The 13,953-nt window shown below is 33.8% G+C and overlaps 1 protein-coding gene across 5 annotated transcripts in view; it reads right to left on the minus strand.

Annotated features, from left to right (window-relative positions):
- LOC133519756 (cAMP-specific 3',5'-cyclic phosphodiesterase) overlaps positions 1-13,953 on the minus strand; it is a 588,515-nt gene that overhangs the window by 437,565 nt on the left and 136,997 nt on the right. The window lies entirely within an intron of this gene.

The raw sequence follows: 13,953 nt of genomic DNA on the forward strand, positions 1-13,953 counted from the left end.
TTTTTTTTGAGCCACAAAAGCGCGATCGGCGTTAACCGAGTTGCCCCACATAATTACACCATATCGTAGAATAGACATAATGTATCCGTGATAAACTAATAAGGCACTTTTGAACGAAACAGTTCGCTTAATGCGCCAAAGAGCAAACATGAATTTGTTCATTTTTATACAGACCGTGTCTACGTGTTCTTTCCAACCACAATGTGTGTCGAGTGTCATACCAAGAAAAACAGTGCTAGTTACTTCTTCGACTTGTTGCAAATTATGTTTAACTACAATTTGGTGAATTCTAGATTGATATGATTTAAATAACATAAATTTTGTTTTGTCTACATTAATTTGAAGGTTATTCGATTCTAACCACTCGATAACATCTCGCAGAGCTGTGTTTATCTCATTTTCAAAATTATTTATGTCTGTTCCTTTAATTACTAATGTCGTGTCGTCAGCAAATAATATACAACTATGTTTTGTTGAATCAGGTAAATCGTTAATATAAGCAAGAAATAAAAGGGGGCCTAAGATACTACCCTGCGGGATGCCATACTTATTTACTTTATAACACGACTGAAAGATAGAACGCTGATCATTAATTACTTTTGCGATTTCCGTGCATTGCTCTCGATTATTTAGGTAGCTTTCAATCCAGGAGTAGGCTGGTCCACGTATTCCGTATTTTTCTAGTTTTTGGAGGAGGCGTTTATGACAAACCGTGTCAAATGCCTTTGACATGTCGAGAAATATTACGCCAACAGGAATACCTTTATCTATGCATTCTGTTATTTGATTGTTGAGTTCGAAACAAGCCAATGTTGTGGATTTATTTTTCCTAAAGCCATTTTGTTCTTGTCGTAGAACACTGTTTTTTGTTAAGAAGTTGTCTAATCTATTGTAATAAGCTTTCTCGTATATTTTTGATATGACGGGAATAAGTGTTATTGGTCTGTAATTATTAAGATTATTTGTCTCCCCTTTTTTAAATACAGGTTTAACTATTGATTTCATTAATCTAGTCGGGAATGTTCCTTTTTCAAATGTCAAATTAATAAGATGAGATAAATGAATTGATAGAGGAAATGCAATTGTTTTTAATATTTTAGTAGGTAATTTATCATAACCAGTTGCTTGTGTATTTCTGAGGGAAAGGATTATTTTATAAATTTCTTGGGGAATAGTGGGGGATAAAAATATAGTGTTCTGTATAGATTTCATAATTTTAGGGGCAGTTGCAGTTTTTTTGGTAGTTGGTTTATTACTAATATCTATAAAGTAGTTGTTAAATTCTTCTGCTATGTCTTGTGGGGCGTGTAGTTCTACTTTAGATCTGCTTGTTATGTGATCAATTTCTTTGATAGCTGATTGGTTGAATGTGTTTTTGACAACATTCCACGCTGCTCGGCATTTATTGTTCGAAGATTCAATGTAATTCGAGTTGTAGTTTTTTTGAGAATTCGATAAACATTTTCTCAAAATACGTGAATAGGTAGTGAATTTAGTTTTTGTAATTATATTATTTTCTTTACGATACTGATAGTAGAGTTTTCGTTTTATAGTACAGCATTTTTTTAAAGATTTTGTAAGCCAGTGGTTTTTCCTATCTTTATTTGTGGTCTTAACTGTAATGATGGGAAAACAAAGATCATGAAATAGTATTAAGAGATCGTGAAATTGTTGAAATGCATTTTCTAAAAATTCTTCTTCGTATATTTCTGAAAAAGATAGCCTATAGATGCATTCTATAAATTTTTTGGTATTTTCATCACAGTAGTCCCTTTTAGTAACGAACTTAGCACATTTAAGGGGTTGAATTTTGCTTTTAAATATCACTGTTTGGGCTGTATCGTGGTCGGATAGGCCGAGCGCATGGGTTTCACCCCTAGCATTTTTAATATTGCTAAAAATATGGTCAATACAGTTATTACGGCGTGTAGGTGTATTAATATGACTGTACATATTATAATTGTAGAGTAAATTTAAATAATCCGTAGTAATTTTATTTTCATTTAAAATATTAATATTAAGGTCTCCACATACGACAATCTTTTTATTATTTTTCAATCGTAGAAATCTTAAAAGCTGATCTAAGTGTTCTAGGAACTTAATAACGTTGCTATCAGGAGTTCTGTATAGACATACTACAATAACATTAGTATTAACAATTTCCATTCCACAGCATTCAAATTCTTTCTCGATTGCAAACTTTTTAATGGCTAGGAGTTCCTTATAATTTGTGTTTTTTTTTACTAATATGGTAACTCCCCCACGTTTTTTGCTTTTTCTAGAGAAAAACGAGGCGAGCTCATAGTTGTTGAAATAGAGGTTCGTCTCAGAGCCAGATAGTAAGAACGTCTCTGAAAAGCATAAAATTGTCGGGACATAGCCCTTGCCTTTGAGTTCCTCTATAACTATTTCTATTTCATCTCTTTTTGATAATATACCGGCTATGTTTTGATGTAAGATACAAAGCATGTTATTTAGAGTATTATTATTTAAAACATTATTCACGAAAAAGAGTCTCAGGTGGTGCTGCTGCTATTATCGCTCCAGGTACACAAGACGACGAAGGGGTCGCGGCTAGGTTCGTTAACGTCGCTTGTGAGGTCGCTGTCGGCTTAGTCGATTGCCCACTGGAACTGGTGATGGTGTCGTTTATTTTGTGACTTGACTGCGGGGGTGATTTGGATGGAATGTATTCTTCGCCGTTTATAAACAATTTGTTATTACGAATAACTGCATATTTTCCTTGTTTACGTGCATTTACCAGGCATTCTCTAATCTGTTGTCTATTTTTTAGTTCTAACTCGTCTAAGACTTCAGATACGGCATATCCAGTTTTTTTAAAGCAGTAAGCATTTTCTATGACATATTTTTTCATTCGTAGACTTATGAGATCTAAGATAATAGGGCGACGGTTACCTTTTTTCCCTATTCGCCTTGCAGATTCTATAAAACCATTAATATTAATATTTAATATGTCCTTGAACATGTTGTCGATGCGTCGATATAGGTCAGCTTCAGTTTCGCCGTAAAATTCGTCGAGACCGTATAACACTAACTGTTTTTGACAAGGTAAGGTATTAGTTCCTTGAATTTTGTTGTACTGCGATTTTAGAATGTTTAATTCCAGTTTAATAGTCTCATTTTCTCGTTGTAGGTTTTTAATTAAAACATTTGTCGATTCAAGCTGCTTAGCTAATGCCTCATGTTGCAATGTTATAGCGTTATTTTTTTGCCGGAATTCAGTTTTCAGGTTCTCAATTGCAGTGTTTATTTCAGATTTTATGAGGCGTTCCATGTCCTTTATAATCATAGTGTTATTTTTTGCAAGTTTTGATTCTAACAAGGATCCGATTTGTTCAATAGTAATTAATTGATTTTGTTGCGATATTAAAGGCGGTTTAATATTAGAATAGTTTTCATGTTTGTTGTGTTGCGACTCGAGCTCAAGAAGGGCATCGACTGACATGTTGGTATCATCTAATGAAGTAATATCAAATTGTTTTCGGACCGGTGTGTCATCATTTCTTCGCCGTGTTGTTATATTCATGCACGACTGACACCGCCAGCCGCGCTCAAGGTGCTGTTTATTTTCATTAAAATATGTAGCTGGCATATTGAAACATTCGTAATGATAAACATCTTTACAGGAGATACAGGTCAACACTTCCAGGTGGTTGGTGACAGCAAGGTCACATGCGGGGCAGTGCATTTTAATTTTAATTTGCTGCAATCCTTCTTACAAAACTTATGATGCGTAAAAGTAGGCCTATTTTTACGGCAAATTGCAATCGCCGAGATGCTCTAATGGTCTTATCAGTTAATGAAGTCGGGCACAGTGAAATGTAGTTGTCTCATTCGCTCTTTAGTGTTATTGCGGCTTCTTGTACCGCGTAGCGCATACGCTGCACTTGTCACACAATTAGCGATGTTTGGTGTTAGCGGTAGGCCCTCTGCCCCCTACAGTTCACGCACACTTTCATTTAAGTACTTAGTACTTGCTGACTGTCAGAATGACGGGTGTATTGTTTTTTAGTAATAACTGACTTTAAGTACTGGGAAGAACAATCAAAGGAGGTACTAAATAATACAAATTAGGTACAAAAATATGGTATGCTTTTTGTCTATATTTATTTAGCTACACCCACCATCCTGACTCCATTAATTCGGATATTCTTTCTAAAATTGACTAAGCCCCACAGTAAGCTCAAGAAGGCTTGTTTTGGGGTACTCAGACAACGATGTATATTATATATATAAATACTTAAATACAAACCCCCTTATTCATAAACGTCTACTAAAGTTAACAAGCCGCTAATAATCGTTTGTCCCTTTCCATCATACAAATACGTCGGAATAATTTCACCTAAAATATTTTTTTGATAACGCCCTTATTTGGCTAGGTATGCGAGATAGCTAGTTTGATTTTTTATTTCATGTTAATTATTCGTAGGCCCTATGAAAATAAGACATCAAAAACATACCTGTTTCTATTTTTATAATATCCGCTTTTAACTTTCCTACGGTTTCGACGGAAATGTAAACCATTGGTCGGCCATTTTACATGACGCGCGAGTTTCTCAATTCATTCTGCTCTAAACCGCGTCAAGATTTTATTACCTTTAATAAAACTACACATCCATTACAAAATGACGTATGTGCTCATTTAGTCCTAGCATATGCGACTATTTATAAACATTACAATGTAAGGATGTTACGTGTAATAAACTGGCTACCGGTAATCAGAAAATGGTTATAGGGACCGTGCACGTTGGAGGGTCTGCCATCTTGTGGCCTGAATCGGAAACATAAACATGCTGTAGATTGACACTTCAAGGCAAAGCAAGTGCTGCCATCTAACAATTCTCGTACGTTTTGCCATCTTGTGGGCTACACTGGAAGCATAAACTTAACATTTACACCTAGCGTCAAAAATCTGACGTAAATGAAAGCACGAAAGAAACAACAGTTTATGCATCCTGTATCGGTTTGAAGCACGTATTAGTCATAGTACGAGTATTTAAAAGAATTGAGCACTCATTTATTAAGTAGGTAAATCTTAAACAGCTCATCTTCTCAATCTTAAGCGTTCATTACAGTCAAGTCAGATGATTCGTTTAATAATGCGAAAAAAATGGGTAATCCCGAAAATAATTTAAAAATCATTCGTTTTCCGTTGCAACATTGTAATAAGACTAATAAGAGTCCGTTTTCGGAATTATCCCCCAATTTTTTTGTTTTTCTCCTTTCGGAATTACCCGACTACACCTTCATCATACTGTCCTGACCGGTTTCGACCACGGCGACTGAAAAACAAAGTCAAACGTTAACCAGCAAATTGCTCAGGAGACCAAAGAGCTAAGCTTCCTCGCTCTCCGTATTAGTTTAACAATCCAGCGAGCAAATTCTATCAGCGTTTTCGGTACAGTCGAGTTCATAAATATATGAGCAAATCCAAGGCTTCAAAAATAAATGAGCATAGAAAAGTACATATGCATCTGAACAGATTACCCAGTCAAAAATATGTACATATATCACCTGTCATATTAATCTGAGAAAGTATCACAATAATATGTAATCAACTGAAAACTGATAAATATGTGTACAAATATTTTTCAAAATCATTTATTAACCAAGTGAAAGTACACAAATGCCTACGCAAAAGATTTTTCAAATATTTATAAGCATGTAGTGGCAAAAAAATATCAGCTGTACTAACGTTTTACAATTTTATGTGAACACATAAGGTCGTAAATATCTAAACTACCATAATCTAACCAAACATAAGACTTAACAATTTGACAATCATCGAAAAGAGTACCGTACTGTCAAATCATACATTTGTCGCTTTCATTTTAAGTGTCAAGTCATAGAAGTGTCATAAGTGTTTGCTTGCGGCTTCTTACCCATTCTTGCTGCTTTCGATTTATGATCGACTTAAAAGAGGTTGTTATCAACTTTGACTGGCCACTTGCAATTTTTAAAATGATAAGCTGTTCTTGAGATTATTATTGTTTATGTATCGTTTAAATTCTAGATTTATCATATAGGTATGTCCGTTAATTACATTGCTTCGTTGTGCAAAATATCTTTCAAAATCTTATTTCTAGTGCCACAAGCGTAACTGTATAACTCAAATTTATCCTTAAAAAAAATTGAAGATGTCATCGCGTCCTATATGGCTAGTCAGTTTAGTTTCGTAATATAGTAGCTGAGAACATAACCCTCCCTCCTCTCTTCTGTGAAATTTGATTAGTTGAGCCATTACAATACGTACTTCTTCAATTCACTGATTTTATTTTCAGCGCCCTCTTGTAACATTTACGCGTACTCTAAGAGAACAACTGAAATTACTGAAGCCTGAACCTTTTTCATTCCATCTTCAACAGAGCCATCTACCGGCATTTTAAGGAACTGTTACGTTATAAAATGCCGTGAGACGAGAGTATCGGATGCTTTCGCTTTGGTATCGTAGTATGTATTATTTTTAACAGATGTCGTTAGTATCCAATTATTTATGGGACAACTGGTTACAAACATTATTTTATCTACACACATTATACTTCCTTTATGATGTGTTCAAAAAGCGCAAATTGTGACCAGCATAAATTTAAACAGGATTGTTAGAATAACATTTTTATCTATGAAAATGTTATTATCACATAATAATTTCATCAATATCGATTTTATAATTACATTCAAATTTGAAACAAATCTGAAAAAACAAAGCAATTTGATTTAACCTCTATTCTAATATGATATTAGTTATATTAGTTCAAGTAACAATTTTTTCGAAATAAGCTTAAGCCCGCGACTTCGCATCATGATGATGATAATGATTTATACTATCCTATGTCTCCTAAGTTGAAGCGTCAAGAGACAGAGAGACAGCTTACTTCATAAATTAAGATTTAGATTTATTTATTATATAATAAATATTACATTATAAATTGAAGGCATGTCAATCTACAAGAAATCATATTATGATCGTCAAAACAGATATACAAAAACATTATCAATAAAATATCAATTCAAAAATTAAATAATAACAGGATACTAGGATTTTAAAATAATGTCAAGATATTATCTCCTGTAGAGGATCGTTAAAATCTACACATCGTTCATAAATTTACTAACTGAATAACGGTCTATCCAACAAAAAATCTCTCAATCGGCGTTTAAAATGTCTGATCACACAGTTCACTTCTTATATCGGCTGGAAGTCGTTCATAATAAAAGTAGGTCCTATCACACGAGAGTTTTTTTGAGCTAAGGCCCATACGGCGGAGAACTGTTCTCAGCCGTGCCGTTGAAAACACATATATACCCTCAACATGAACGCGTTTGAAATCTGATATATTGTTTCTAACGAACATAATTATTTCAAAAATATATAAGGCAAAGTGCGTCATAATGCGATGTTCTACAAACAGATCCCTACACGAGTGTTCATTCACTCCGGACAGGATAGGTATATTAAGTGTCAATTGCAAACAATTATGTCAAATCTCGAAAATAACATTTCCCGGCCGACTCTAGCTTGTCTTCCAAGTAAAAAAAAAACTACGGTTGCGTGATATGCGTGAAAAAGTTTTCATTTACCGTCTTTTGACGATCAGTTTAGGTATATTTTAATTAGGTAGTTAATATACGTAAAATTAGTTTGTTTTGTTGTTTATAAACGAACTATTGCACCAGGTACTTTCTTGTAAAATGAGCAATCATATGCAAGTCATATGTATTTTTAAGATACCAGTGACAGAGCAACGATGTGGCAATGCCGGCCGTAAAGTACGGTTCCTGAAAACATCATAGAGAGCTTATAATACGTGTTTATATAATAGTGCATATAACGGTACATAATTAAGCATTAAAACACCTGTTCGCTTCATTCATTACATAATCACACTAACACATTACATAATCAAAAAACACTAACTTCGTTCGTTTCATTAACCCCACACTCCTATATTGTAATTGCCTTTCATTATGTAGCAGTCATATAATAGTATTTTGTGCAACAGGTAGGGGTACATAATAAGGGTTGTGTACCGTTTTTCTAGAACAGCAGCAAACACCAAGATTATAAATACAATCATGGTAAATATTCGTTTGATCATTGCCTGGAAAAAAAAAACACCAGTTGCATTAATATTCCTAACAACACTGCTGTAAGGATCCTATAGATAAAAGCGCCGAGGCCCCACGCTCCGCGCTTCTTATGAAGTTGATTTCGATCTCAATGGCAGTCATTTAATCGACAAATAAGAGTGCTGGAGTAGATAAGCTACTGTAATGTGTAACTGGGAAGGGAAACGCCTCATGTTTTAGGAGTCAAAATCACAATTTTAATATTTACAGGTTTTTGTTGATTCACTTAAAGACACAAGAAGCAGTTACTCATTCGGAATAGAGCGACGATTTAAAATACTGTTTTTTAAAGCTATTACATTTTTCAATTTTCAGTATGTATTTGAAGTGGAATCTTGAGCGTTGCGAGGGTTTCAAGGCACGAGGGTTAAACAAACTTTGCCTTCACTCGGACACAACATTCTTCTGATTACTTTGCCCCACATGTGGATTAAATGCAACTTTCTCATTACTTTTTGAACAATCAAGAGGGCCTTTACCAGTTGGTGTAGTCAAAAATATAATAACAGGACTTAAATACCTTATATGTCTTAGTAAAAATACCATTACTCCATAAGGAATCAAAGTACTTCCGCGATTGCTGTGTAGCGGAATTGATGACAGTCATTCCAGGAGAAATAATAATTTTTAAACAAAACATATTTTAGAGAGTAAAATCATCGTTGGTAAACGTCGTAATAATATCGTAAATTCCCATTTCCCAAATCTTAGCGCTTTCGTAGTGATGACAGAAATACCTAAAGGCAAGGTAGTAGTGGTAACTAAAGAAAACTTTGTAAAGTAAAATTAATATGCAGTGCACTCTAAATGCACTTTATTTATGAAGAGTGTATTTTCAGTGAATTGTGGTGCTCGTACACCTACACAACTTCAAAATGGTTCAGTAATAAACTTAGTTTGCTACAGTAACATTCCACTTTATTTCTTATCAGAATAACTGTAAGGGCACCTATGTATAAATTGTGTGTAGGCCCAATCTTCTGGTTCATAATCCCATACTAAAGGAAAATAAAAACGGGCCAGCAAGCCATTTTAAATACTATAGTGTTTATTTTAACATGTTTATGACATGGTTAAGACGATGTAAGCGATCATCAATATTTGAAACAATTTTATTTATCAAGGTGCAGTTAGTTCAGGTCCTTCTCCGAACGCATCTCGCTGAGCACTGAGTGGAGTGCAATGCGCGCCCGGGATCGCAGATATTTATCATTGTTATTTAATTGTTATTTTTAACAAAGGAAGTAAAAGTTAGAGTTCGATCAAAAATAACATAATGCGTTTAAAAAAATATTTTCATGTTGTGTTGTTTTAGTTTTTTAATATCGAGTTAATAATATTGTTTGTGTTTTTTTAATATCGAGTGAAAGTGATAACTAAACTTGCTTATTCTTAACTAAAAAAATTAGTTATAATTAACAATTACGGAAAAACGTCTTCTTAAATCGCCTTTTTTTTGTCTCTTTGTTAAATTAAACATCCTGTAGCTCCTAAAGTATTGATCGTTGAGTAAAAACGTAACCAAATTTGTAGGAAATCTTATGGTAAGACTTTTGTCCGAAGTAAAGATATTCGAGATATGAGCAAAAATCTACAAAAAAAGTACCATCAACTCCCCTCCCTACACCATTAGCACAACCCCCACCCTCGAGGACTTTTAGTATGTCCATCTGGACACCACAAGGTATAAATTGTACCAATTTACAAAACTACACGAATCATTTCCCCGGATTACCCATATTCGGGTTAATTTTCTTGAACTATTAGGCGCTATTCGAAGATGACACAAACTGAATAAACTGAACCTCACCCGGGCGGAGCCTTGGGATTAATAGCTTTTAGTGAGATATTCGTAAAATGAGGAAATACTTATAAGTATGTTCCCTCATATGAATATTATTTATTATTATCTCCTGTATTTTATACCGGGGCTCCGTGCCAAGTGATTTTTTTTTATATTTTCGCAACGAATATGACAGTAAGTATTTTAAAAGAGAAGTTTGCGATTAACCTTTGATTGTCGCCACCTTGGTAGTGCGTCATAGTTATTCTAATATTACATTGCACATAATTTTTTATAGCTAGGATACTGGTATTGATTTAGAATATTTTGATTAAAAACCAGATGCCAACGCCAAATAAAAAACGTAATTAATAATAAGTCCTCGCTTCAAAAGGTTACGCCTTTTTTTGGCAAATCTAAAGGAAGCAACGTAGGTATACCCAAAAATAAAGTTCGCCACAGTGCACTACGCCACCAATATTTGCGCTACTAAGATCTCTTCTGAGAAACTGACCACGGTTTTCAGCAAAAAGGAAAGATATGCAATGAAGACGTCCCTTTATTAACATTATAATGATTTAACGAGGCCGTGTTAGGTTTTAGCGAGCTTTCATTTTATTTAATATCTCGTATTTAATTCAAGGATCAATCCACGGTACAACTTATAGATCCCGTTGGTATACAAGAAAATCCTTTACGTGTCGGTCAAGTTTACTAGATAAATATCAAGAACTTTTAATCTACGCCCTGAGTGTTTGCCCTGGGGACAAGATGACGTCCACGACTCGAACTCAAATAACCTACCCTTTTTGATATCTAAATTTTTGCCAAGTGACCAAGCTCAATGCTACAACAGTAAATAGGCAAAGTTTTGGCAAAGTTCAGGGCTGTGTTCGACATTCGGTAAGGTTGTAAGGTCATAACACTGATATACATTACTAAGTTGTATTGTAGCACAATGTATATCTACCTAGACTAATCACTAGTTACAAATACGACTACCACAAGTTTTGACATTGACATATCAGCTCTATACGTAATACGTAACTACTTTCTATACATCTCGTTTGCTTTAATATGCCAATACGAATATGTTGATATTGTTCAAATCAAGTGCCCAGTTACTTGTCCATATAAGTCCTAATAATAACTGCCATCTTTATGAATACTTTATATCTACGATAAATATTCGTAAATGAAATCCTCAAAAACCATATAACGGATTTAAAAGGACAAGAAATATACAATTAGAAATACGTATTATTGTAATATGAATAGTATATATTCTATAGGTACTTTAGGTTTTAATTGATTAAATAATTATAGTATGTTAAGTATTAACGCATGTCACGTTTACCTATAATTGAATAGAAACTTACTCATGTATTTTTGGGTTTTTATCTGTACCTATTTTCTGTAGTGTTGTATCTGTTGATACAAACCTTAAATAAATAAAATAACATGAAATGAAATGAAACGAAATGAAATAAATAAATATTTCTAATATTGTTAATTAGTCGCTTATAACAGTTATAACAGAGTGCATAACGGCCTCATGCTCGACAGTCAATTAAGTTACAAAAATAATCATTACCCACACAAACTATTTAATAGTATATTTTTAACAGTTCATGAATTCTGAAAACAGTCCTTACCTGTAAAGAAAAAAAAAAGATTAGTATTCGAAATTCGCATTTATACACATACAATTGATATCGAATGTAAATATTTGTGATTAACAATCGCCTGATTGACACTAATTACGACTACGACTGACAAAAAATATGAATAGCCAGCAAATTCGATTACTACAATAAATGTGAGCTAATATACAGGTTGTTTAATTAGTCACCTGCAATAATTTATGGGCCGAATATATAGGTCATACTGAGCAACTTACTATGGGACCAAACCTGAAATCGCGAAATAAAAATGGCTGTTTCAATACATTTTGGCTGTCTGACCTTGAATTTTTTTATGGGAGAGTAAAAATTTTTTTCGTGATTTCGGGGTTGGTCCCATAGTAAAAGTTGCTCAGTATGACCTATATATTCACCCCGTAAATTATTGCAGGTGACTAAATAAACATCCCTGTATACACATAGAAAGACCTCAGACATGACAAACGCAACCCGGCCATTATGCGAAAAGACAAAGAAGGGTCTTCTTCTTCTTCCTCGCGTTGTCCCGGCATTTTGCCACGGCTCATGGGAGCCTAGGGTCCTCTTGACAACTAAAAAACTAAAAAGACAGAGAAGAGTAAAAAAAATTAAATTATTAGCCGCTTATTATTTTTCGAGTATATAATTTGCCCCAAATATACAAAACACAACAACAATATATACAAAACGTCAGCGAAATCAAGCCTGCCAAAAAATAATGGCTTGGCATCTAATATTGTAAGCGTTAACTTCGGTAACTTTTAAACCGAAAGTGTCCAGTTCGAATCACAGCTCGTGCTTATGAAATGTAGAAGTTGATGTTGAGATTTCACTATGTGTGAAATATTATTTAGTTAAATAGGTTTCACTATGTCTGAAATATTATTTAGTTTATTTGTCAATCGTTTCTTGGAAAAGTATTAGGGTAACATGAAGTGTAGTAAGGACATATCTATGCACTTTTGTCTCAGGCGATTCAGCTTGGAAAGACTCTTCCTTGAATGAGACTAAGCTGATCTAATGCCCTAGCCACGAAATTATATAACTCTTGGCTACCCCTCTAAAGGAGATGGGGGAAAGAGGGCTCCAGCGGTCTCGTTTACGCTCTGTTTCTGAATGAATGAAAATGAAAATAATACAACTTATATTGAAATATTATACCTAACTATTATAACGCTCCGATTTAGATGTCATAAACTTAACAATTGAACGCTAACGTCCATGTTAATTTATTGAAGCTTATTAAATTCAGTTACTTAAATATATGGCATTATTATCCTTCACACCACACCGCGTGATTGTTTTAGATGGCGCTATCAATAATGTTTACGAAAACACATACAATATTAGAGGAATAACACGGCCAGTCTATTTGTGATATTTTCCGTTTTTCACATTACCTACATAACTTTTTGAGCTTTATACAGTGTGTCCCTAGCCATTTGACAAAGCCGAAATGTACATATGCATTAGGGTATTTAGAACCAGTGTATAAAGTATCATAACAACCGGTGTAGCGGTTTCGAAGAAATTAACAAATTACCTTTTTTTACTTTGGAGCAGCCTGTATGTGTTAGTAGCTCCTAAGGTAATATCCTAAAAGAATAGTATGGAACCTTCTTCGACCTTTTTGATTGTCTTTTTTTATTTATGACACTTATAAGCTGACTTTTGAAAAATGTCATCATTATCAAATATTTCGAACAAATTGTCAAAAATACTGCCAAAAATTAACACAGTTTGTTTCTTTTTGTTGTCAATTATTGAAAATAACCTTTGTTCGAAAAAAATATTTTTTTACTTGTGTTTTAATTAAAAAAATATTAACGTTAGAGCATTCCTGAGAATTGACCCTACGTGGGATTTCAGGGTTTGTCCAATGGCTAAGATCAGCTGTAGATTCATAAAAATATATTTCCGTTACACTACAGAGGTAAAAAAGAATTTTTTATGCATTTTGATTTAGGTGCCTTACTTGGTTAGATACATATTACTGTGTCTTATAATGTAAATTCCTGAATAAAACACCATGAACCATGAAATTTTCGACACCTATCAAACCTACAGCTATCAAGCTCAAAGTACAATAAATTAATTAAACTTTTTTGACAGCCCACATGATTTCAATAAACGGGACCTACGATTCGAAAGTTTGGTAAGGGTGAGCCCCCATTGTTCTGAAAGGATAGCCTAACTAAACCCTTTTATATGAATAATTCCAGTTTAGTCAAAATAAGTTAACTATTCTACTGAAAAGAATAAATTAATACAATATATAGCAATAGCCATATTCGGTTTTATTTGAATATTCTCAAACATTGTGAAAATCGCACGAATAATTATTTAACCGCAGAAGCTTTT

Source organism: Cydia pomonella, chromosome 7 (assembly GCF_033807575.1).
Source record: "Cydia pomonella isolate Wapato2018A chromosome 7, ilCydPomo1, whole genome shotgun sequence".
NCBI lineage: Eukaryota > Metazoa > Arthropoda > Insecta > Lepidoptera > Tortricidae > Cydia > Cydia pomonella.